Source organism: Rhinolophus sinicus, linkage group LG06 (assembly GCF_036562045.2).
Source record: "Rhinolophus sinicus isolate RSC01 linkage group LG06, ASM3656204v1, whole genome shotgun sequence".
Classification (NCBI taxonomy): domain Eukaryota; kingdom Metazoa; phylum Chordata; class Mammalia; order Chiroptera; family Rhinolophidae; genus Rhinolophus; species Rhinolophus sinicus.
In genome coordinates, this window is record NC_133756.1 from 133,412,991 (window position 1) to 133,437,289 (window position 24,299).

At 47.3% G+C, this 24,299-nt stretch overlaps 1 protein-coding gene and 1 non-coding gene across 3 annotated transcripts in view; one reads left to right on the forward strand and one right to left on the reverse strand.

The window, feature by feature from the left end:
- Positions 1-24,299, forward strand: part of NAV2 (neuron navigator 2) — a 717,995-nt gene that overhangs the window by 219,393 nt on the left and 474,303 nt on the right. The window lies entirely within an intron of this gene.
- LOC141572568 (small nucleolar RNA SNORA1) lies at positions 14,535-14,671 on the reverse strand. Its single transcript, XR_012497892.1, has one exon. It is a non-coding gene; the product is annotated as a small nucleolar RNA SNORA1 (small nucleolar RNA).

Consider the following 24,299-nt stretch of genomic DNA (forward strand, 5'->3'; position numbering starts at 1 on the left):
CATTTTTACAAAGTCTAATTTTCTTGACTTCTTGTTTGGGAAATGCTTTGTCTTTGAAATCTAGTGAGGACTCTGCCGGGGCATTTGAGCTCCGGAGGCACTCCCCTTCTCCTCGGGGAGAGACTGCTGTTTCCTCTGCCTGGGACGTTCTCCCCACCCCCGCCTCCCTCTCCAGACACCCACAGACACTCCCTTTACCTCTCTCCTCAGAAGTTACCTCTCAGTGAGTCTGTCCCTGGGCACCTGTCCAAAACTCCAGCTCCCCCTGCTCCCTCTGCTTCCTGTTTACGTACCCAGCGTCACCTTTTTCTTCTTAGCACGTTATCTGACAGACCATATTATTTCTTTCTGTTCTTCAGTTGGTTATCCTGTCTTCTTCTCCAGCCCTCTAACTAGAAGGTGAGGGCTTCAAGGGCGGGGATTTGGGCTGTTTGGTTCATTGCCTTTTCTCCAGGGCCCAGGACATGCCCAGCACAGAACACAGGCTCCATGAATGTTCATGAGATGTTTGAGTTTACCGGCGGGAAGGAGGATTTACAGGCGGGTTCGGAATTTAGACTTCACCTGGGACAGGTATACTCGGTAGAGAAAAGCAGCCTTTACTGAGTTGTCCCTCGGGACCGGCCTTGGGCAGCGCTTGACATAGGTCATTTCATTTCATCTTCACGACAGCCCACCTTCTCATGTGGATGAGAAAGTTGGGACACAGAGAGAGTCAGTTCATGGGTGACAGAGCCTAAGGACCGCGTCCTCTCCTCCTGGTCAGAAAGCGATGTCTTTGCCCTCCTCTGTACCCCAGCCTGTGGGGGGCCTCCCTGGGTGGTTTCTGAGCTGGCTGCTTTGCAGGGCCGGAAGGCCTGTCCTTCCTCACCTGCCCATGTGCGTAGGCGGCTCTTGGCCTGAGCGCTGAGTCAGGCGGCCCAAGCAGCTTTCAGCGCTTGGAGGTGGCAGGCTCATTAACGGCTCCAGGAGTGGTCTGTGGATGAGCTGGGATTGTCTGAAAAGTCTGCCCACAGCCGTGGCCTGAAACAGGGCTCCCTGCGCCTCCTTCCCTGGGCAGCGGGGTACAGGGAGGCCCAAGACAGCCATCATGATCAGGTAAAGGGCGTTTTCTATCAAAGGCGGATATTAGACAAGAGTTACAAAGACCTAGGTCCTGATCCTGTCTCTGCCACTCACTATTTGTGTGAAGTAGAGCAAGTTCACTAACACCTCTGGATCCCCCAGTTACACTATCTCAGCAGTAATCATGCTTTCCTCCCAGACTTGTTGGCTGTGATGGATGAGACAATATATGCGGCATGCTTTCCCCCAGGTGCAAAATACATGTTAGCTATTTTATGTTTATTCATTATGAGCTACAGGCTCCTCTTCTGTAAAATGAGAGCAGACACAGGCTTGGCACCCGGCAGGAGCTGAATACAGCTGAGTCCTCTTCTCTCCCTTCCCTTGCTTCAGCACCAAGTTCCAGGCCTGTGTTGTCCCTGGGGATGTAACGCCCCTGCCCTTGCCCTGGAGGTTTTCTGTGGCTCATGGTCAATGAGCCATCTTCCCAGGGCAGTAGGGCGGAGGGCTGGCGTGGTCATTTTGAAACTACTGTGTTAAAAGCCCCTGCCTGCCTCCTCTCCTTTTCTTCCGGCCTTCTTTCTTCCTTGCCTCCCTTCTCTCGTCTTCCTTCCTTTTCCTCAGTTACTGAATGCAGCTGTGAGTAAGACAAGATTCCCGCTGTCGTGGAACTAAGTCTCGTTGAAGTCAAGTGGGGAGAAAGAAAATAACTATACGAGAAAAGAAAGGAAGCGCTGTGAAAGCCGAAAATAGAATCATAGAGTGGGAGGTGGTGGAGGGGATAGTACAGTTACTTTAAATGAGGAGCCAGGAAAAGTCTCACTAAGGAAGCGGTATTTGAACCAAGACTTGAAAGTTCAGGCTAGGTCAACCATGCTCGACACTGAGAAGGGGTTTCAGGCTGCCAGCACAGCACATGCAAGGGCCCTGAGGTGGGGTGGGGCTGAACTAGTGCCCCTGCACTTTTCGTGGGAACGGTGGGCCCCGAAATGAAGCCGGAGCTCTGCGCAGGTGAGGTAATCAGGATTCATTTTCGAAGGTTGGCTGCACGTAAGATCCCGGGTCCAGCCAGGATGTTTTTTTCTGCATTTAATTTGCTGCAACTGGCATAGGTGAGCCGTGTTCATATTCATCAGGACCCCTGCCAAAGCCAGCCCTTCCCACAGATGCTGGTTTAAATTAAGGGGATTATTTGCTGAAGACTAGATTTGGCAGTGATTAATTCCAAACGAGCCCTATTTCTGAGCCCTCCTGATGGGCAAGCGAAAGAATGCTGGGCTAGGCTGGCATCTGGCACAGGTGGGAGATGCCTGGTCCTGCCAGTCCAGTGAGAAGCAAGTCAGACCCTACCAACCCTCCTCCTAAACCTGTGTGGTCCCTGCTCAGCCAGGATGCCAAGAAGAGCCTCTGGGCTCGCATTCGAGGGCTCTATGCATGGCCCCATGTTGCTCGTGCCTTGTCCCCGCTGTGCATACTCTCCTGCCTAACTCCCTGCCTTGGTCTGCCTCTGCCTCACCTTCTGTCCGCACAAGGGATTTCTGCTCATTATTCCAGACTATGCTCAAGTTCTGCCTCCTTAACAAGGGCTTCTCAGACACCCCCAGTGCCACCCCCGGGAGGGGGGGTGGAATTCTCCTCTTCTTCCTTATTTTCCTAATTTCCTTTAAGCCATTGAAGGCGTTGGTCACAGAGTATGTTATGTTGGGAAGATTGAGTTCCACTGCAGTGTGAGCTCCTTGAGGGTGGGGTCCAGGTGGGGCATCTCCGCGGCTCCAGAGCTTGCGTGTCATTCATCTAGTCATTCATCCAGCAAACACTTGGTGAGGGCCCGCTCTGCACCAGGCTCCACGAGAGGGTAGGACATGTTCCCAGCTCCTAAGTTGCTCCCAGCCTGGGACAGGGACAGGCTATAAGGAGAACATAGTAACACCGAGCGTTGAGCAGAGGGGGTCTGGACCCTAATGAGGGGGGCCCCATTGCACCTGCCATGGCCCAGGAAGGTTTCTCAGAGGAAGTCACAATGAAGACGTGTAGAATGGGGACATTGAAGCTCAGGGGAGTAAAATAGGGGGCCCAAGATCTCACGTCTAATACATGGCGGAGGGAACTCTCAAATCCAGGCCTCATTTGTGGAGTGGGCTCCTCTCTACACACCCCCAAGGTAGCCCACTCCGTTGTGATCCTGCAGAGTAAGGAGGAAAAGGCTCAGACCCATTTGGCCAGAGCTTGGGCAGCCTGGCCACATCCTGCTGCAGAATCTTCTATTTTCAAGCTGCTTAAAACGTTGGTGACTCCACATGTCCTTGGAATCACAGAGACTGTCAGCAGAATCTGATGCCAGCGAACAGACTTCCCATCACAGCGTATTGTAGGACTCGTAGGAGAGCCTTCTTCTTACTCATGGTTCCTCTTTTATTTTTCATTTTTCCCTATTCCAAAAATAACGCATAGTAATTGTAGAGAATTTAGGGAGAAAATACAAATCTCCCATAATTCTACCACCCAGAAATAACCATTGTTAATATTTTGGTGGATTGGGATAGTTATTTCGGGATATTATTTAGAAATTGTTACAATATATAATTACTGCTTATTCATTTATGCAAATACACGAATATGACTAACTTGCATATATTTAGTTTGTTGAAAAGACTTGTACACTCTAGTGCCTGGAAATCTCAGAGAAAGAGAGGAGTGGGAAAGGACTAGCTTTTATTGAGAACCTACTGTGTGCCTGGCTGTAATTAACACTCTTCCTATTGATAATGCAAGAACCAAACACATGTGATAAAACAAACACTATCTCATTTATCCTGATTATGAGCCATTAGATGGTTATTGTTCTTATTTCCATTTTACAGGTACAAAAATAAGACACACACACACACACAAAAACAGACACACACACACACACACAAACAGACACACACACACACACACAAACAGACACACACACACACACACACACACACACACACATGCACAAACCAAGGCAAGAGCAGTAAATCCTATAACCAAGAGCACAGAGCTAGGATGTAATGGCCCTGGGGCTGAACACCTGGTCTGTCCTGCTTTCAGAATGCAGGTTCCTTTCACCCCATCCTGCGGTTCCCATGGCTTTATCAGAGGCCTCAGAAGAAAGCACACATGTTGCCCTTGGAGATGGTCAAGCAGAGATGACCGATGGCCGTCCACTGAGCACTTCCATCATTTTTTTATCAAGCCCTCTGATGGGCCCAACCCTGGGCCCGCCACAAGGAGCAGGCCTGTTCCTGCCCTGAGGACGCTCCTCTGGTTGCTGCGAGACCTCAACTCTCAGAGGAAGGAAAGGCTCACAGAGGATCAGCTAAGCGCTGTGGTAATCACTGCATTTGAAAGAAAGAAATAGGGTCTGAATTTGTGGAGTGCCCAGGAGGTACCCCTGCCTGCCTGGCTTCCCAAAGCAGATACCTTGTCCTGATTACAAAAGCCCAAGGCCCGACCTTCAGAATGTGAGGCTCAGAAACTGACTCATACCAAATCAACTCCCAGAAACCGTCTACACTCCAGATAGGCGTTGATTTGCGGGTGTTACAGGCTGGATTCTCCAGGTTGAGATGGGATAAGAGGTATAAACAGTTTCCCAGGAAGTAACACCTTGAAACCAAAAGGGCAGAAAGTGAATTTGTGCATGGGGAGCCATCTGATTGTGATGCAATAGGGACAAAGCCTCTGCCAGCCCCGGAAAGGGCAAGTACGTGAGCAGAGATTGCCATCAGAGGGGTCCCACACTGGGCAAAGAGGGGTCCTTGTTCTGCTGCCTTGCACAGCCGCTGGCCAGGGCTGACGTGTAAACGCATGCCTGAAAGCACCCCATTCCTTACAGCTGGGCACCGGGTCCTTTTCTGAAGGAGGATTTGAGCCATGCATCTCTGTGGCTATCATACAAGGAGAAATGTGACTGTTGAAGGGTCTGGAAAGCTCACGTTGGTTTTATCAGTGAGCGCACTCCCCGTAGAACACCAATGTGGGGAGCCAAATATGATCAGAAGGTGAGGGGCTTAGCGTGGAATCAGAGCACAGGGATTATACAATTGAAATCCTTAATGGCATCAGGCTAAGGTACTCTGACCAAGTGACAAGCTGACTGCTCTTACTTTGCACATTTATTGTCCTATGTACTGGTTTGCTAGGGCTGCCGTAACAAAATACCAGAGACTGAATGGCTCACACAGCAAAAATTTATTTTCTCATGGTTCTGGAGGCTGGAAGTCCAAGAAAAAGGTTCCAGCTGAGTTGGTTTCCTGTGGGGCCTTTCTCCTTGGCTTGCAGACGGCCACCCTCTCACTCCCTCTTCACATGGAGCCCCTGGTATCTCGCGGTGTGTCCTAATATCTTCTTCTTATAAGGACATCAGTCAGACTGGCACATGGCCCACACTAAAGACTCATTTGACTTAATTACCTATTTAAAGACTCTATCTCTAAATCCAGTCACATCCTGAGAGTTAGGGCTTCAACATTTTGGGGGGACATAACTTAGTCCATAACAATACCCAGCCCCTCTTTGGGGAGACAGAGTCAGCCTAATGTAACTGACCTGAACGCAATCCTTGATGGGTCCATCCTGCCTCTACAGGGCAGAAATGGTTAACATGGGATAAACTTAAAAGAGGTGGCTGGTCATGAAAGACCTTCTATGTCATACTAAGGAAGTCGTATTTTCTCTTGAAAGCCAGGGGGACTCTTGGTGGGGCACTGGCACAATCAGATGTGTATTTTTGAAAGATCACTCTGCCCATCATTTAGAGAACAGATTGAAGGCAGCAGGACAGGAAGGAGGAAGGGTCATCATGAAGAGATGATTGTGCTAGTCCAGAGAAGACATGATGAGGCCTGAACTGGTTTCCATGGGAACAAAGAAGAAAGAACGGCTTTCAGAACCTTTTAAGATATATTCTTCTACAGTGTGGGAGCAACTGCAAAGGCAGAGGGGAGCAAAATTCAGATGTCCATTATACTCACCAAAGAACAGGAACCTGAGTTGCAGGAATCATCTTTTTAACATCAAAATACTTCCTCCAGGTGGAATCTTGAATGGGAAATCCACATATGAACAGATTACCAATAGAGGTCTTTTGGCAAAAATCATGGTAGGAATCCCACCTCTCTGCCCACTGGGATGGCCCATTGTCTCCCAGTGGGCTCTGCTCCCTGCTCAGGGTGCCTCTCCCTCTGCTCCTCCCTCCATTTGGGGTCAGACAGGTAGCTGGCACACGTTGGTGTAACCCACCTCTAAACCAGCCCGTGAATGTCCACTGCCCCAAGCTCTCTATGTACCCTCTGTGTGTCCAGCAACCTCCAACCTTCCAGCTCCTGCTCCCCAGACCTCCCAACCATCCAGCAGCCAACAGGGCACAACCATCCTGTCACAGGGAGGGGCCCTGGGACCCTGTTCTCCAGTGCGTGGCCAGCACCTGTGGACTGTGTGGTCCCTTCGAATACCAATTATTAAATTTGTTGAGTATCACTAGCCCTTGTGTCTTGCACACCAGCCATTCCCAACTGTAGACATTTTTTCTCACAAACACCATGCTGTTTATTTCTTCTCGTGGGAATGCTTTCTTCTCCTCTCTGCCTGTCTTAACTCTTACACATCCTTTGAGACTTGGCCCATGTCGCCTCCTCCACGAGGCCTTCCCTGCTTGTCCCACGGCAGTGTTCATGGTTCCCTCTTAAATCTGACTCTGTTATGGTCCTTTTTGTGCTAAATGACACATATCTGTTTACTTTCCTGTCTTCTCCACCAGGCTGTGTGTTTCAAAAAGAGAGACTGAGCCCTTCGATTATTCCCTCTCTAGTACGCAGTGCCTAGAGGGCACAGAGAGTTAATTGGAATGTCTCTGTGGCCCAGGAAATGTGTTCTGGGCTCCTTTCTTCATTTGGCTCTTTCAGGGCAAGCAGTCAGTGCTGGTTCTGTATTTCTAAGGTGGTCTCTCCATTCTCTGCTGAGTTTCCCAAGGAATTTAATATCTTCAAGTATCAAGGTGTCCTGGGTTCCCGGGACAGTGCTTAGCACACAGAATGCCCTCTATCTATGTGTGTGAAAGGCCACATGACCTCAATAATGCCATTTTGGTAGCTAGTATGCAGGCATTGTCACCACATCTCGATGACATGGATCTAACACTATCTTTATCACACGAGGAAACTGAGGCTCAGAGAGATTCACTGGCTTGTCCAAAGTCACCGTGTTAATAAGTGGCAGAACTCCAAAAGCCAAATTTTGGTTAGCCTCTACCCTGCACTCCACTTGCTTCCTTCCTGGAGCTGCATTTCAGAGACATCCATCCTATACCAAGGATCTCGCCAGCTCACACTCCTTCACTGCCTTGAGGCCGGGTGACATAGCACAGGATGGGGGCCACTGACCGAGAGGGGAGATTGGCCATGTGGACATAGCCGTCTTGGCCTCTGGGCCCTGTCACAACTGCTTCTGGGTCCCCGGACGGTCACAGCCGGCTCACTTCTCCCTCAGTGTCCTTCACCACCTCGCTTTTTCACAGCTCTATTTCCTCTCTTGTCAACAGACCTCTCAACAAAATGTTTTCCATCATTGCTGGCTATTTTTATCCCTTTATCGGAGTTATTTCCTTTGGTAAATAGCTTCCTGGCATGGGGTGGGCAACGTAACCGAGGCGCCAGCCAGTACCGCACCGGCAGGAGGTGTGGGGTGGGTGGGCATCTGGACGAGAGGGAGGAATTGAGCGCCGTGGGCCGGGCCTGGCTATTAAGGACTGCTTTTTGCTCTGATGGCAGCGGGGCAGCAGCAGCGAGATGCTCATTCATTCCCTATTTCAATATGTTAAAACCGTTCTTTGAGAAGGCAGCATGTGTGCCGAGGGCCTCAGAAGCAGACAATCAGCAACAGGCCGCCCAAAATAGCCTCGAAATCAGCAGCATTTTGTTTTGCTTCAGGCTTTTCATGCCTGCAAGGGGAGGAAAGAAAGGATCCAGAGCATTTTCTGCTTTCAAACACACATCTATTCTACAATAAGACAAATGACTCCTATTCCTGCTATTAAATCTAGCAGCGTCCCCGCCTCACCAACCACCCCTTCTCCAAAGACCTCGCCAACATTTCCTTTTGTGGCTGCAACACTACATCGCCAGTGCAGCATGCCTCTGCTTCCCCCGGCAGCTTTTACAACTTGGGATTTTAATAAATTAACGCTGCGCGTGCTGCTACAGCTGCTATGCCAGCTTTCCAGAAGGTGCTGTGAGAGCCAGGCCTTGCTGGAAAGAAATGAGCCAATAATTTGCTACTGAAAGTCTCTTGGCCCCAGTCACAGGTTAAGCCAGGCCTTTGCAGAAACCCGGGGCTGCTCTGAGTGACGACCATTGTCATTTCGCTTCTAGCAGGGCTGCAGGACCCGCCTCAGCTTCTGCAGATTTACCTGATGGCCAAGGAGGCAGCACATGCCAGGGGGAGTCCCCAGAGAAGAGCAGAAGACCTGGACTCCAGTCCTAGCCCTGCCCTGAGTCACGGAGTGACCTTGTCCAAGCCACCAGCTCCCTGAGACCCATTCCTGGGGAATAAACCCTCAGAGCACGTGATACCTTCCCCTTGTGACATGTTTATAATGAGAACTTAATGCTTATTTGTGGAATATTTTGACCATCTAGATCATGGGTCTGCGTGCTGGGGTTCATGGGTCAAATCTGGCCATATGCATTCATTTACGTGTGGTCTATGGCTGCTTTCACAATACAGTGGCAGAGTGGAGTAGTTGCCGTGCAGAGATTGGATAGACCCCAAAACCTAAAATATTTCCTTTCCGGATCTTTACAGGAAAAATTTGCCAACCCCTGGTCTAGATGGTGAATCGCAGGAGAGCAGAAACCATGTCCCCTCTGAGAGGTTGAGGGACACTCTCGAGATTGCTCAGCTAGTAAGTGGCCATAAAAGGCAATATATGGGGGCCTCAACATCCAGGACTGTCAGGGAAGTTAGCAATTAAATGTGGGCAAGTAGAGTTGGAAATTGATAAAGGAATCCCTCCCATGAACAAAAGCCATATGGTGCATAGGTGGGTGAGATTCGTGTCCAGCATAATGTTTCTGAGCGAGGGCTCTGTTCAAACAGACTCTCTACCACTTCCCAGCCATGTGATCTGGGGAAATCTCTGCATCTCTCTGAGCCTCCGTTGCCTCAGTTGTAAAATGGGTATAATAATACTTATTTTGGAAGACTGTTAGGAGGATTTAGCGCGATAATCTAAGTAAAATGCTGGCACAGTACCTGGCAAATATCGGGGACTCTCTCCAGGCCTGGTTCTCCTCACTAGTCTTGCTTTTAAACTGATCTCCCACTGGTAATGACATGCCCTACCTTGACGTCTATCTGAATGCTCTCCCCAATGAGGCTTACATGGCCCGACAGAGAGAGAGTGAAGCCCTGGCATTGCGAGTGCCAAACAGAATGTAGAGGTTGAAGTATTTGAGAATCACTAGACCTGAGTTCAAATCTGGACCTTGCCACTCACCGAGCCATACAACCTTAAACAAGGTGATTGGCCTCTCCATGCCTCTCTTATCTGAAAGAAGACCCTTCCTTATAGGGCAGTGTTAAAGATGAAATGCAATAATGTATGCTATGTATTTACAACGGGAGCTAGCACTCACCAGTAGTAACTAGTAAGCGCTTAGTTGTTGCTTCCCTCCCAGATGAGTTGGTTTAGATCGATTCCAGCTTTCCCCGAATTGTGACATTAGTAATGGTTAGTCTTGGGTGTCTCTAGGCCCCTCATGGACCACACTGTAGGGGGGAGAGTCTCTGAGAAGTCCTCTGTCCTGTCTCACTAAAGTGGAAACGTCTATAAAACCCAGAGGCACAGTATGCCAAACCAGCCTAGCTCCACTCCTGGCACGGGGACCAAACAGTGACTTTGAAAATGTGTGTTTTCCTGGATAAAACCTCTAATTGGACAATTGTAGGTCTTCTAGCTTTATGTAGACTTTATGACTTTGAAAGCTCTTAAGCTGGAGTGAGGGAAATTTTATGAATGGGATTTCTTTATTTCTGTAGCAATCTGACTCATGCTGTTGACCCAATTGGGGTCTGGGATTCCATTACTTGCTAATTTCTCTTTGCCAGGTGGTCCTTACTCTGCCAGCTCCCTCAGTGAGCCATAGCCAGGGGGTACTAAATCCCAGAAAAGGGTTTCTGGCTGTTTAAAAAATTGCCCTGGACCCTGATTGATTTCCCAGGCAAAGGAATACAGTGCTTGTGAGTTTCTCAGGAAAACTTTACCGTTTTCTCTTAAATTTTGAGAGCTTATTTTACCAGGATTTTTAAGTTCTCTTATAGAAAACTCTCCCGGTCTGCACTAAAGTCGTCTGGCTTAGAGACCTACTGGGGACTCTCTCCAGACCTGGCTCCCCTCATTGGCCATACTTTTGAAGGTAGGCAGCAGAGTCTGAGGCAGTGCAGCAATAAGACTGACTTCACCTAAAAATTGTGTTAGGGTAATGTAAGCCTCTATAACAAAAAGACCCTCAAATGTCCAAAGACTCAAACATGATGGAAATTTATTTCTTGTTCACAAAATCATCCAAGGCTGATATTTCTGGTCAGTGAGTGGCTCTCCTCCATGCAATGATTCAGGAACCCAGGCTCCTTCCATCTTATGACTTCACCATCCTCTCTAGAGCCTTGGACTAACCTGCATTTCGCCAATGGAAGGTGAAAAAACATGGAGAAGGTACAATCGCTTCATAAAAGCCTAGGCCTAGAAATAACTCTCATCACTTCTTACATTCCCTTGGTGAGGTAATATGGCCACAGCTAGAGGTAAGGGAGGCGGAGAACTAAAGTTGCTTGCTGGGAAGCCCCTTCACATGGACGACCAGATACTGTGGAAAGGAGAACATGCGTTTTAGTGGACAATTAGTAACAGTTGCTACAGAAAGGGAAATGTACCAAAACTGAGACCATAAAGGATTAAATAAATAAGGTGCCGTTGGATCTAGCACCATAAAGGCCATCACTTTCTTTGTCTGTGAATCCCGAGCCCTTAGAGCAGTGCCGAGTAAATGTTTGAATGAAAGCAATGAATGAATGAATGAATGTCCTACCAGTTCTATTTCTTTGTTCCCTGGCTTGGGTCACCTAATAGAAAGACCAGATCAGATTCCTGGTCAGTTGCTTCAGAGTGTACCTGTCGGGCCCAGAGTCCAAAGGTCAAATGTTCCCTCCAAAAGAATCTAGACACTTTTAGTTGCTTATCCAATTTACAAACTGCTTTCATTGAAGACAGTAAGAATTATACAAATTCAGGACCAATCAAAATGATCTGGTGTGTGGATGTTATACTCAAGAATCCACAGGATTTCTGGTTAGAAGTTCCCGTAGGAGTCAGGTAGGCCCACAACCACAAATGTGACCTAGCTCACAAGCCATCCCACCTGGCAGAGGCTGCCTGGCCTTGGGTGCTGCAGGAAAGTGTGCTATGATTGATTAGTGATGTGTGCCACCGGCAAGGGCAATGGTAAGCCAAGACCCATGTCCTTGAGAGATCGTATTAAGTCTAAGATTCCTGTATTTTACATATAAGGGTGGCGCTCTGAGGGAAGTGGTGGGCAACTGCCATTGGACATTTAGTTTGGAAGGCCTGGATAAGGAGGGGATTGGGGCCAGGAGCTAAATAGATAGAACGAAGTAGACCAGTCAGAAGAGGACATGGTGAAGAATTCTTTTGGAAATTCAAGAAAGTTAAGGGCTAGGAACTAGTCAGCTATTATAACTACCTGAGAAAGAGAAAAGCAGAGGCAAAATACCCTATGTGTGGTTTGAACTCTGAGACTGACATGCTTCCTGCTGGGCTTGGTCAACCTTCGAGGGGTGTTATGAGTCAAGTTGTGTCTCCCTAAAATTCCTGTCTTGTAGTCCTAACTCCCAGTACTTTGGAATGTAACTGTGTTTGGAGATCGGGCCTTTAAAGAGGTAATAAGGTTAAAATGAGGTCACTGGAGTGAGTCCTAGTCTAATATGACTCTGGTGTCCTTGTAAGAAGAGGCGATTAGGACACAGAAGCAAGACTATGTGAAGACACCGGGAGAAGACATCTACGAGCCCAGGTGAGAGGCCTCGGGAGAAACTAACTCTGCTGATACCTGGATCTTAGAGTTCTGGCCTCCAGAATTGTGAGAAGATAACTTTCTGTTGTTTAAGCCACTCTGGTACTCTGTTACGGCAGCCCTAGCTAACGAACACAAGGGGGAAGTGAAGTCTGCTATTATTGCCCATGTTTCTGAGCAGAGCATGTGCCATGAGGCAGTGCATGGACTCAGTGCGCGTTGGGCTGCTGGCTGGAGGCTCTCCCGGGCATCTAGGATGTCCTGGAGCTCAGAGCCCTGCAGGCCTCCCATGGTGACCTGGGCACAAGGGGCGCCATCCAATCGCACCACCTGGCCCCTCGTCTGTGCCTCCCTGTGCATGCTATGGGGTGTCTACAGACACATGGTCATGGCCCCCAACCTAGGTGAGCTCAGTCTGGAGGGAAACCAACAAGTCCTGGATCCTAAGACGACATTGATTACAAAATACTGTATCAGTTCAATAACTGTGTTTCAGGAGGCAAGAAATACTCCCAAATAAATGAGAAGCATGGATTGTAAGAACTATCCTGATTTTAGTAAAGGAACAATGGGGCCGCCTGCATGGCTTTGAATCAAGCAAACGGAGTCGATGGTGAGAGTACGGGGCGGTATGTACCATGACAGGGAGGATGTGATTCTGCCTTGGGAGAGAGGTCGGGACCCTAGAGAAGGGATATGCCAGGCCAACAAGGCAGGAAGGGTGTTCCGGTAGAGGGACAGCATGGCAAAGGAACAAGGTGTACCTCCCTGCAATAGCAACAGTTTACATAGGAGAGCAGCTGGAGGTGGGGCTGGACAGCCCGCGTGCAGACTGTGAAGGGCCTGCAATGCTGCACCAAAAGCCTTCAACTTCACCTGGAGCAGAGGGTGGGAAATAAGGCTACAGGCCAAAAGAGAGCCCCAGCCCCATTTAGAACAGGGGTCCCTGAAGCAGATCAGCCATCACAGCTTCGTCTCTTTCGTTGCTCCCAGCGTGGGAGTGCTGGTGCTTGGTAACCAAGGGATGATCTATTTAAAGCCACTTCTGAGTCAGTTCGAGAAAGGCACACTGAAGGATGGAGAGGGAGAAAGGGGAAAGCCTGGCAGGAGGAAGAAACCCTGAGGGGGAGTGGCTTTGCCCCTGAGCTCACTGTGGGGCTTGGGGAAAGTTCCTGCCTCTCTCTGGGCCTCACCTCCCTCAGTTCCTTGGAGTGGAAAATTGTGCAGACTCAGGAGCCAGCTACGGTCCATTGCTTATGAACGATGTGCATTGGTCAAATTACTTAACCTCTGGACCTAAGTTTTCTCCTGTGTAAAATTAGATAATAATAGCACCTACCTCTTAGAGTTGCTGTGACGATTAAATGAGATAATGCATATAAAACACTTTTAATAGTGTCCTTCACGTGCAAAACGCTCAAAATCAGCTCTTGTAAAAACTTATAATGATGATGACGATGATGATTGTGTTGGACTAGCTTAACAGGTTTTAAGCCTTAAACCATCGAACCTTTCTTCTAAGCTATTTGGAACTCCAGTGTGTACGAAAAGTCACACTGAGCTCTTCTGGCTGAAGCAGATTAAGACCCTGAGCCCAGGCCCTCAGTATTGCCCGCCCCAGGGCTGTCTCCCAGCCCACCTGGGCACCTCTACAGAACCCTTAGGCTCCAGGAAACCCAGGTCCAAAGCAGTTGTCCCAGAGAGTCTCTAAGGTCCCTCTCAGCTGCTTCTTTTAATCCGAGTCTTCCTTCCGAAGCCTGAGTCTACATCTGCAAAAGCTGCCCTTTACCTCTCAAACTCCATTTTCCAAAAGCATCGGCGGAGCCAGGCCCCAGGGACAACCTGGCAAAGGCAAACCAAAGTGGGCAGGCGAGGTAAAAAAGTTATTCAAGCAGCAACCCTGACTGCAAAGACCCACAGGCAACCACCTCCACGTGTTAAGTCAATCGATGTTTAGTTAAGGAATTTTACATGTGATTCATCCCACTGCCCATCTAAGTCACCTTAGCTCCTCCAAAGCTTGAGCCAAGACTTATCTTCAACATAGGCCTTTTTAAAAGGTCCCCTGTATAAGCCACAGTTGTTCTGTTCGTCAGCCTTGTCACAATTTTATTTGTTGGGCTTCTTTTATCTCTATGTGAATACAGACATACTGATGACACACTTCAAAAAGTATCCCACTGACGTCTTTGGAATCTAGTTTCTTCAAATAATTCATGTTAGGGCTCTAGAAGTTGAACTGTAGAAAGCACGTTGCTATCTCGGCCAACAATCTAAAATGTACTATTATTCTTTCACACATTTCTAATATTATCGTTGTGTTACATCCAATTGCCACTCACGACCTTAGCAAAAAGGCACAGGTCTCGCTGTCGTCACAGCAATAAGTTTGGAAGTCTGTGATGGAAACATAACCTGTGTCTCAGTGTAGCCCCATTAAGAATTTCTGGACACGAGGATCAATGGTGCCCATTCCCAAGAATGAGGTTTCAGGGGTGGCCGGTTAGCTCAGTTGGTTAGAGTGTGTTGCCGGTAGCACCAAGGTTTCCGGTTCAATCCCTGCATGGGCCACTGTGAGCCATGCCCTCCTTAAAAGAAAATAAAGAATGAGGCTTCCCCTCCACATTTTTTAAGATAAGTTATGCAGAGGTGACTGGCTCCACTGGTCACAACCCACGGTGGTTTCTCATCCTTTTGCCTCTAGATGGTTGGCAGTGCCATTGCCCTGTGAGCGGTGAGCCACGATCCTCTCTCTTCTCCACTAAGGGACTGCGTCTTGTTCTTTTACCTCCAATCCCTAGCTCAGGTGCCCAATACATTGATATTAGGGCGATCGAATGGAATTGAATTTGAACACCTCTCTGTGGCTGACGCCACGCTGCGTTCAGTGATGACCCAAACAGACCTGGATCCTGACCACAGAGAGGCTATTTTCTGGGAGGGAAGATAAATAAGCACACGTATGATAGGGTTTGTGACTCACTGTGGAAAGATAAAATTCCAAAGCCCAGGATAACTGTTGTGGGGCATAGGACCCACAGGAGGCAGGTGTTTTCCTTCAGGATCTGCTAGCACTGGGCCTTGCGAGGACCCTGGAAAATGTTATCTTGGGGTCCTGAAATGGAAGGGCTCCTTGCTTCCAGGGACCTCAGAACCCACTGTGGACCTCTGTCCAGCTTTTTCAGTGTAAATGCAGGGCTGGCCCCTCATGTACACTGTTTTCATTGCGTGTGCACTTTAGGCATCAGCCTTTCAGCTTCCACAGCAGACATTGGGGGCCACAGTGAGCAAAAGCTGGGAGAACGAGTCTAATCCCCAGACTATTGTTCAGAGCCCATCTTCATTGACCGCCCTCTGCTTTTCCTTAATTTGCATCTGCCTTTAGGCCCATGTCAGCTGCTTCAGCCACCTTGGGCTTGTCACTGTTCTCCAAGTACTCCTGTTCCTGAACCATCAGGTTCTCTCTGCTTGGAATGCCTTTTCCTGCACCACCACCACCCTTACACCTACTGAGCTTCTATTCATTCTTCAAAACAATCCCAAATGCCACCTCCTCCAGGAAGCCCTCCTAGATCTCCTCAGTTGGAATATTTTTTTACTCCTTTCTCCCCTGTGCTCTCATAGAACTTCTGCTTGGATTTGAGTTAAATCTCTTCCCTCACTATGTTATATGCTGAATGAAGGGAAAGATTTTTATCTTACTGGTCTTTGTACCTGCATGTATGTGAGAAGTCCATGGATTTTGGCTTCAATTCCTAAGTCTTTGTGGATATGTGAACTTAGATAAGTTATCTAATGTGTCTGAGTCTTGGTATTTCAGTCTGTAAAATGGAGGTGAAGAAAACCTTTTCTCACTAGCTTATTGTGAGCATCAGATAAGATGACTTGTAAGAAGGAATCAATGAAATCGTAATAATGAGAGCTACCATTGATTAAGTGCTGTTCACTTAGGCACTGAGCTAAACTTTTTACGAGTAGCTCATTTAAAACATAGATTTGCAGGAAGTTATAAAATAGTACAGAGAAATCCCTTGTACCCTTCGCCCCATGTTCTCCAATGGTTACATCTAACATAGTTATAGTACAGTTATAGTACGGGAAACTGACATTGGTATGATGATGTGTGAGTATAGTTCTCTTCTATGATCCTTAACTCCTGGCAACTATTAGGTTTTCCATCTGCACACATTTGTCATTTCAATCGTGTTATCTAAATGGGATGACACAGTATATGACCTAGCATATCTTTTCACATACTTATGTGCCATTGGAATGTTTTTCACTCAGCGTAATCCATCCAAGTTGTGGTGTGTGTCAAGAGTTCATTCCTTTGTTGTTGCTGGCTAATATTCCATGGTATGCATGTACCATGGTTTAACTATTGAAGGAGATTAGGTTATTTCCAGTTTGGGGCTATTGCAAATAAAGCTGCTAGAAACATTCATGTAGAGGTTTTTATCCACACATGTCTTCATTTCTCTGGGATAAATGCCCAAGAGTGCAATTGTTGGCTTATATAGTAAGCGCGTGTTTAATTTTTTAAAGAAAGAGTCAACTGTTCCCCAGAGTGGCTGTATCATTTTACATTCCCACCAGCAACATATGAGTAATTCAGCTTCTCCACATCTTCACCAGCATTTGGTGTTATCATTTTTTTTTTTCTTTTAGCTGTTCTAATAGGTGCATAGTAATATCGCATCAGGGTCTTACTTTGCATGTCCCTGATAGCTAGTGATGTGGAATATCTTTTCACAGACTTATTTGCCATCTGTATATCCTCTTTGTTAAAATATCTTTTCATGTTATTTGCCCATTTTCTAATTAGAAAATTTTTTTGTTTGTTCAGTTTTTAGATTGAGGTATAATTCACATAAAACATTAGTTTTGGGTATACATGCTGATTCGATATTTGTACATATTGTGAAATGATATGTACGTGTAAGTCGAGTTAACATCCATCACCATACAGAGTACAGAATGTTTTTTTCTTATGATGAGAAATTTTAAGATCTACTCTCTTGGCAACTTTTAAATATGCAGTACAATATGTTTAGCTCTAGTCACCATGCTGAATGTTATATCCCTATGACTTACTTATTTCATAACTGGAAGTTTGTACCTTTTGACCCCCTTCACTCATTCCACCCACTCCATCATCCCCCGCTTCTGGCAATCACCAATCTGTTCTCTGTAGCTGTGAGCTTGGTTTTTTTGTTGTTTTGTTTGGGGTTTTTTTTAGATTCCACATGTAAATGAGATTATACAGCATTTGTCTTTCTCTGTCTGACTTACCTAACTTAGCATGATGCCCTCCAGGTCCATCTATGTTGTTGCAAATGGTAGGATTTCCTTCTTTTTTATGGCTGAGTAAGTAGTTCATTGTATGTACATCACATTTTCTTTATCCATTCATCTGATGATGAACACTTAGGTTGTTTCCATATCTTGGTTATTGTAACTAATGCTGCCGTGACCATGAGGGTGCATATATCTTTCAAATTAGTGTGTTCATTTTCTTTGGATAAATACCCAGGCACGGAATAGCTGGATCATATGATAGTTCTATTTTTAATTCTTTGAGGAATTCCGTACTGTTTTCCATAATGGCTGTACTTGTATTATTCGTTTTATAAGTGTAGACTTGTGAGAATCCTTTATACATGTTAGCTATGAGTCCTTTGTCAGCTATGTGGTGTACACCATTGGCTCATGTAATCCTGGTACCAACCCAAGAAGAGGCTACTATTGTCCCAATCTACTAGGTGAGGCAGGTGAGGTACTGAGAGGCAGAACTAGGCCTGGCTCACAGTCTGTGCACAGTGACCAATCACAGGGAGCTTTGTGCACATGGAGCTCAGACCAAAGGCATGTACAGCCCAGAGCACCTTGGTGGGAATGGTGGGGCTGCTGGAAATAAGGATGGGAAGATGAAAGCTGAAGCCAGCAGTGAGTAGAGAGACTCAATACCAGGTTATCAGCTCTTATTAGCTGCCTGGGAGGTTGAGGCACAAGCATTAGGACAGACCTCTATCTGCCTGGAAGTCCTGCTGAACCTGCTAGAAGTGCTCCTTCTTTTCACACACATCCTACCTGACTCTTGTGCCACAGGTGTGATAAACAGCTGGCCCATTTCCACCACAGGAATGCTTTATAAGGAAGGGATTTCTCCCCCCACCCCCGACCCTTTCCAGGGTGCTGGGAGGCAGCCTGCTGTCATGGGAAGCACAGGGCCCAGAGTTGGAATGTCAAGCGCTAGTCCCGATCTGGCAATGAAGAGTGTGGAAACTGAGTGCTTTCCTTCCCTGGACTGCCCATGCCCACATCTGTAACATGGGAGTGATAATAGAAGGTAACTGGCAGGGGGTTGTGCAGATTAAATGGAGTGCAGGTGTTGAGAACGAGGTTTTAGTAACACACAGGGGTTCAGAATTGATTTCTCCCCTTTCTAGCTATATGACCTTGAGTAAGCTGCTTAACTTATCTAAGCCTCAGTTTCCTTATCTGGAAAATGGGACAATCATAGTTCCTACTTTATAGGGTTGGTATGAAGATTAAATGAAAGGATGCATATAAAACATTTACACAGATCCTATCTTGAGATGAACACAATTCATACAAACTGACATTAATTGAGCACTTACTTTGTGCCAGAATTTGCTTATCTTAGTTGAGTTCATCCAAAATGAGATTAGGCATTAAGACAAGGATATAGGTGTAAGAAGTTTGTTTGGGAGGGGATCCCAGGAAGCAGTGAGAGCGGGGAAGGGAGACCGGGAGGGGAAGTTAATTCCATGGACAACTGATGCTCAGTCCACCTGGGCACCCTCTGAGAGACCGCTGGGGACACATCTCAGAATCGTTGCGCGGGGGGGTCAGGAGGCTGTGGTTTACCGACGATCTCCCAGTTCTCAGAGGCCAAAGGTCACTCCTGGGCATTAATTCTACCTCCCTTCACTTGGGCTAAGCATATTCCCATGGGAATATCCTTAGGAGACTCAGGAAACTGATGGTGGGTACAGGAAAATTGAGCTATCTCCAAGTGAGGTAGGATCTGCCAGCAATTTCTGGGTGTAGGCCGGGATCGTGTCTCGTGAGACCGAAGAATGGAAATACGGACCCAGGAGAGACAAAGAGCTGTAAAGGAAGATAGTTTATTAAAAGCAGGAGAAGAGGTTGCAGCTCCCAAGTGGGAGGGGGTGCCCGAAACTAGGAAGCCCACTAGCTAAGGCCTTTTACTTTTATACTTTCCCCTGCCTGCTTGGGGAAGGGGGCTGGAGCCTTCTAATGGAATTCATCTATTAGGTTTGTTCTGTTTGTCCATCCTGAAGGGGTTCACGAAATAACCAATTCCTATGTACTAGATCTGCTCCTTTGTTTGGCCAAAAGGGATCTGAGATAATTTATTAACCTCAAGGCGTATTCTCATATCTCTGTCCTGGAGTGAAGGAGACATTCCAGAACCTGGAGTTTCAGGATATGGCTGCTTTTTTGTTTATTCCACCAAGGACCCCCCGCTGTCTACCAGCAACATGCAAATTAACCTGTCTCAATCCCCCATCTGAAGACATAACCCTAATGGCAGTTAGGGGCGATGACCGCTCTGGCTACTTCAGGCTGACGAGGGACGTAGAGAGAGACCAGCAGCTAGGGCTTGTCCAGAGGTCCACCTAAGGGTCCCCGGTAGATGAGCAGATCCAGGTGAGGGTTTTGTTGCTTTGGAGGCCGTGGTAGCCAGCTAGCAAGTGGTCCACAAGCAGAAATGCACTGTAGGCAACAGCAAGAGATAATTCCTATAATAATGAATAAGAGAAATATGAGAAAGGCTTCTTTAAGTCCTGCTAAGCTAGGAAACCAGGAAATAAGGAAAGAAAAATTTAAGCCAAAGAATCCTGTCTGTTGTGTAACATTGGAAACTATGCTATGGATTTGTTGTACCTTATCTTCTGTTAAATGAGAATTATCAGAAAGATTGAAGCAGCATAACCCTTTAAAATTTTCACATCTTTGCTTGTGTTTGAGGAGTAGGTAGTCTATGGCAGCTGGGTTCTCAAGAACTGCTTCTCGGACTCGTCCTAACTCTGACCCATTGGCGTGTATAGCCTGCGAAGTGGCATTTAGGGCCTTTGCCATTGAACAAGCAATGTGGCTAATCTCATTTAAGGCTATGGTCATAGCAGGTACTACAAAGAGATAAGGATATATATACCTAGTGGGGCTGAATAAATGTCTATTGATGTTATAGCTGGAGTCCAGAGTAAGTTTATTGTGATGTTTAACCTGATGAGGCTTTGGGGGTAAGAAGACAGTTAACCTCCCGAGAGAGTAGGGTCCCTCGGTGCTGCAAGCTGGGAGGTTATCTCCCCACAAATGAGAAACCATCTAGCTGGCAATTTGATATGTGCATTAGAACTCATTGAGGTGGTAGAGCTATGGTTTAAACTGTTACCACCTGAAAGATTAAAGCACTGGTTGGAGCCGCTAGTGAAGTTAACATATTGATTAGCCGGAGTCACCGCTTTTTCCTTTACTCAGTTCTAGTGTTTGGGTGAGAGCTATTAGCTCAGCCAGTTGTGTGCTGGCCCCAGAGGGAAGGCTTGTATGCTCTAAGATAGTATGTAAAGTAACGACAGTATATCCAGCCTTTCGTATGCTGTATTCTACAAAAGAGCTCCCATCAGTAAAATGTGTCCAATCTGGATTGTCTAGGGGTGTATCTCGTAAATCTGGTCTAGCAGCATAGGTTTGTAGTAAAACTTGCTGCCAGTTATGCATCAGCTCTTCTCCCGCCTCAGGGAGGAATGTGGCTGGATTGAGAGAACAGTTCCATATTTGAGCCACCAGACCTTCCAGTAAAAGAGCTTCATACCGCAGGAGGTGGCTATCTATGAGCCAGTGACTACTGTCAGTATTTAAAAGTCCTTGAATGCGATGGGGGGGCAAAGGCAGTTAAGTCTTGTCCCATTGTGAGCTTGGTGGCTTCAGGAACCAGAAGGGCAGCCACAGCTATGGCCCGGAGGCAAGCTGGCCAGCTGTGAGCTACGAGGTCTAATTCCTTACTTAAATAGCCTACTGGTTGTTGTGAGGGTCCCCTGGCTTGCGTTAGGACTCCCAAAGCCAGTCTCTTTCTGTTATATAAAAATGAAAGGATTTTCCTGTAGGAAGGCTTAAGGCTGGGGCACTTAATAGTGCTTGTTTTAAAAGGCTAAAATCTTGTTCTGACTCTGAGCTCCAAAGTAGCAGATGAGTATTTGCATTTGAATATCTTTAATTAATTGATAGAGGGGATGGGCCATTTCTCCACATCCTGGGATCCACAGTCGGCAGTAGCTGGTAATGCCTAGGAAGCCCCTTAATTGTTTCAGGTTCCTAGGCAGGGGATACGTGGAGATGGGACGAATTCTGTCCTCCTCTAGGGCCCTAGTCTCTTCAGAGATCATTAGCCTAATGTATTTGGCAGAAGTTTGACACATTTGGGCTTTGGCCTTGGAAACCTTGTAACCCTCAGAGGCTAGAAAATTTAAAAGGGCAGTAGTGCCTTGGCTGATGAGGTCTCAGATGGAGCACACAATGAAAGATCATCAACATATTGTAAAAGTACAGCTGCTATAGGAAAAATCTGTTAGGCCCTTAGAAAGGGCCTGTCCAAAAAGGTGTGGACTATCTCTAAACTCCTGAGGGAGGACCGTTCAGGTGAGCTGTGGAATCTGGCTTTCAGGGTCCTCTCAAAGGCAAAGAGATACTATGAGTGAGGTGCACAGGTTTACAGAAAAAGGCATCTTTTAAATATAACACGGTGAACCATCTGGCACTTTCAGGTATTTGGGCTAGGAGAGTGTAAGGATTTGGAACTACAGGGTGTGTAGGAGTAACTGCCTCGTTGATCACCCGGAGGTCTTGAACTAATCTCCACTCTCCATTGGGTTTGGGAACCCCTAAGATGGGGGTCTTGCAGGGCTGTTGCCTTCTCTAAGGAGCCCTGTCATTTGAGACTGTTAGTGATAGGGATTAGTCCTTTCGTGCCTCGGGCTTCAGAGGGTATGGTTTTTGGCAAGGAAATAAAGTGGGTCCTTCAGATGAATGTGGACTGGAGCAGCCGTTATGGAGCAACCAATTGTCCCTTGTGATGCCCAGACATCAGAGTTGATGTTGGTTTCTACTACTGGGAAGCAGCTAGAAATACTTCCAGGGGCTAGGAGAACAATCGTTCCCATTGCCGTCATAATGTCTCTTCCTCACAGAGGAGTAGGGCTTTCTGGCACAATTAAGAATAAGTGGGAGAACATTAGGTCAGCCCATATGCAGCCTAAGGGGTGGGAAAAATACTTAGTAATTGGCTTGCCTGTAACTCCACGGACTGTAACATGTCGATTGGAGAGGGTACTGGATTGGAGAGGAGGGCAGAGAATGTGGCTCCTGTGTCTAGAAGGAAATCAATAGGTTTTCCTTCCACTTCTAGGGTTACCCAGGGCTTGGGGGTTCCAATAGTTAGATGGGACGAGGGAGCCACTGGTAGAAGCCCCGGGCCCCTACAGCCCCGAGTGGGAGTCTGACTGAGTGAGGCAGGCCTCGGGAGTGGAGGCCTCGGGGGACAGTCTGACTTCCAGTGACCCCCTTCACAGATGGGACAGGGCCGCGGAGGTCTCCGAGTTGGCTCTGGCGGCTGTGGGCATTCCCTTCGCTGGTGACTGGACTGTCCACATTGGTGGCAGTTGGACCTTTCCCCGGGTCCCCTGTAAGGCGTCCACTAGTACTTCTGTCTTTTTTCTTATTTTCCTTTCCTTGTCCTGGGCTTCCTCCTGGTCCCGATTGTAAAAGACAGTGTCGGCCACCTTGAGTAACTGGTCCAAGGTGCCTTCAGGACCAACAGCCGATTTTTATAATTTCCTGTGGATATCTGGGGCAGCCTGGGTTATCAATTTGTCTTTTAAAAGATTTTCCCTGTGGGGGTGTCTGGCCCTATTTGAGTATGTTTAATTAAGGGCTTCCTGAGACTTTCTAAAAAGGCTGAAGGATTTTCTTCCGAATTCTGGCTATAGTAGATAGTTTTGAATAATTGATGGATTTGGCCCTTGCTCTCCTCAGTCCCTCTAAAATGCATGCCAGAAAGCGTCTACTCTGCCACTGTCCAATGGCTGTATCAGGATCCAATCGTGGATCATCAGTGGGTCCTGCCTGCTTCCTTGTAGGGAAGGGTTTCCAAGTGGAACCCCATCCTGCCTGCTCCTCATGATGTGGTAGGAACTGATCCCCAAACTTTTTGGCAGCTTGCAAGGCTGCTTGTCTTTCAGAGCTAGTGAGAGTCTGATTCAGGATTAACATAACGTCTTTCCAAGAGAGCTCAAAGACCTGAGTTAAATTTTGGAAAGCTTCTATGTACTTGTCAGGGTCATCTGAGAACTTCCCTAGATCTCCCTTTATTTGTCTGAGATCTTGTAAGGAAAAAGGGACTTGAACCCTGGCAGGCCCAAATTCTCCTCCTGGCATCTCTTGTAAAGGAAGGAGATTTACTCTATACTGGGGGCGCTTTTGATTTACTCCAAGCTGGGGGTGCTTTTGTATAGGAGGTCCTGGATACGGAGGACAATTAGAAGGAGCTCGGGCAGGAACCAGCTCCACAGGAAGAGCAGGACGTAACGTTTTAGGACGATCCCTTGACTGGGTGTTTGTTGAAGGGACCTCCTCAGGAGAGGAGGATCCTGCTGGAGGTTCCTTTAGAGAAGTCCCTTTAGGAGGGGTCTCCTTAGGGAGAGTCTCCTTAGAAGGCGTCCCCTTAGGAGGAGTCCCTTATATGGGGTCTCCTTAGGCGGAGGGAGGCAAGAGATCACAGCCAAAAGAGCTGGGTCAACTCTACATTTCTTACAGAGACCTGGGTTGTCCCTCAGGGTGAAAAAAGCCTGAACATATGGAACTTCTGACCATTTGCCCTCCTGTCTGCAAAACAGGTCTAGCTGCTTGATAGTATTGTAGTTAATACTTCCCTCTGAAGGCCAAGTCTCCCCATCTTCCAATGTGTATTTAGGCCAAACTTCTGAACAAAAGAAAACCAGGCACTGCTTCTTCAAAGTCTGAGGGTCAAACTTGTCCCAATGTTTCAAGATGCAGTTCAGGGGGGTGAAG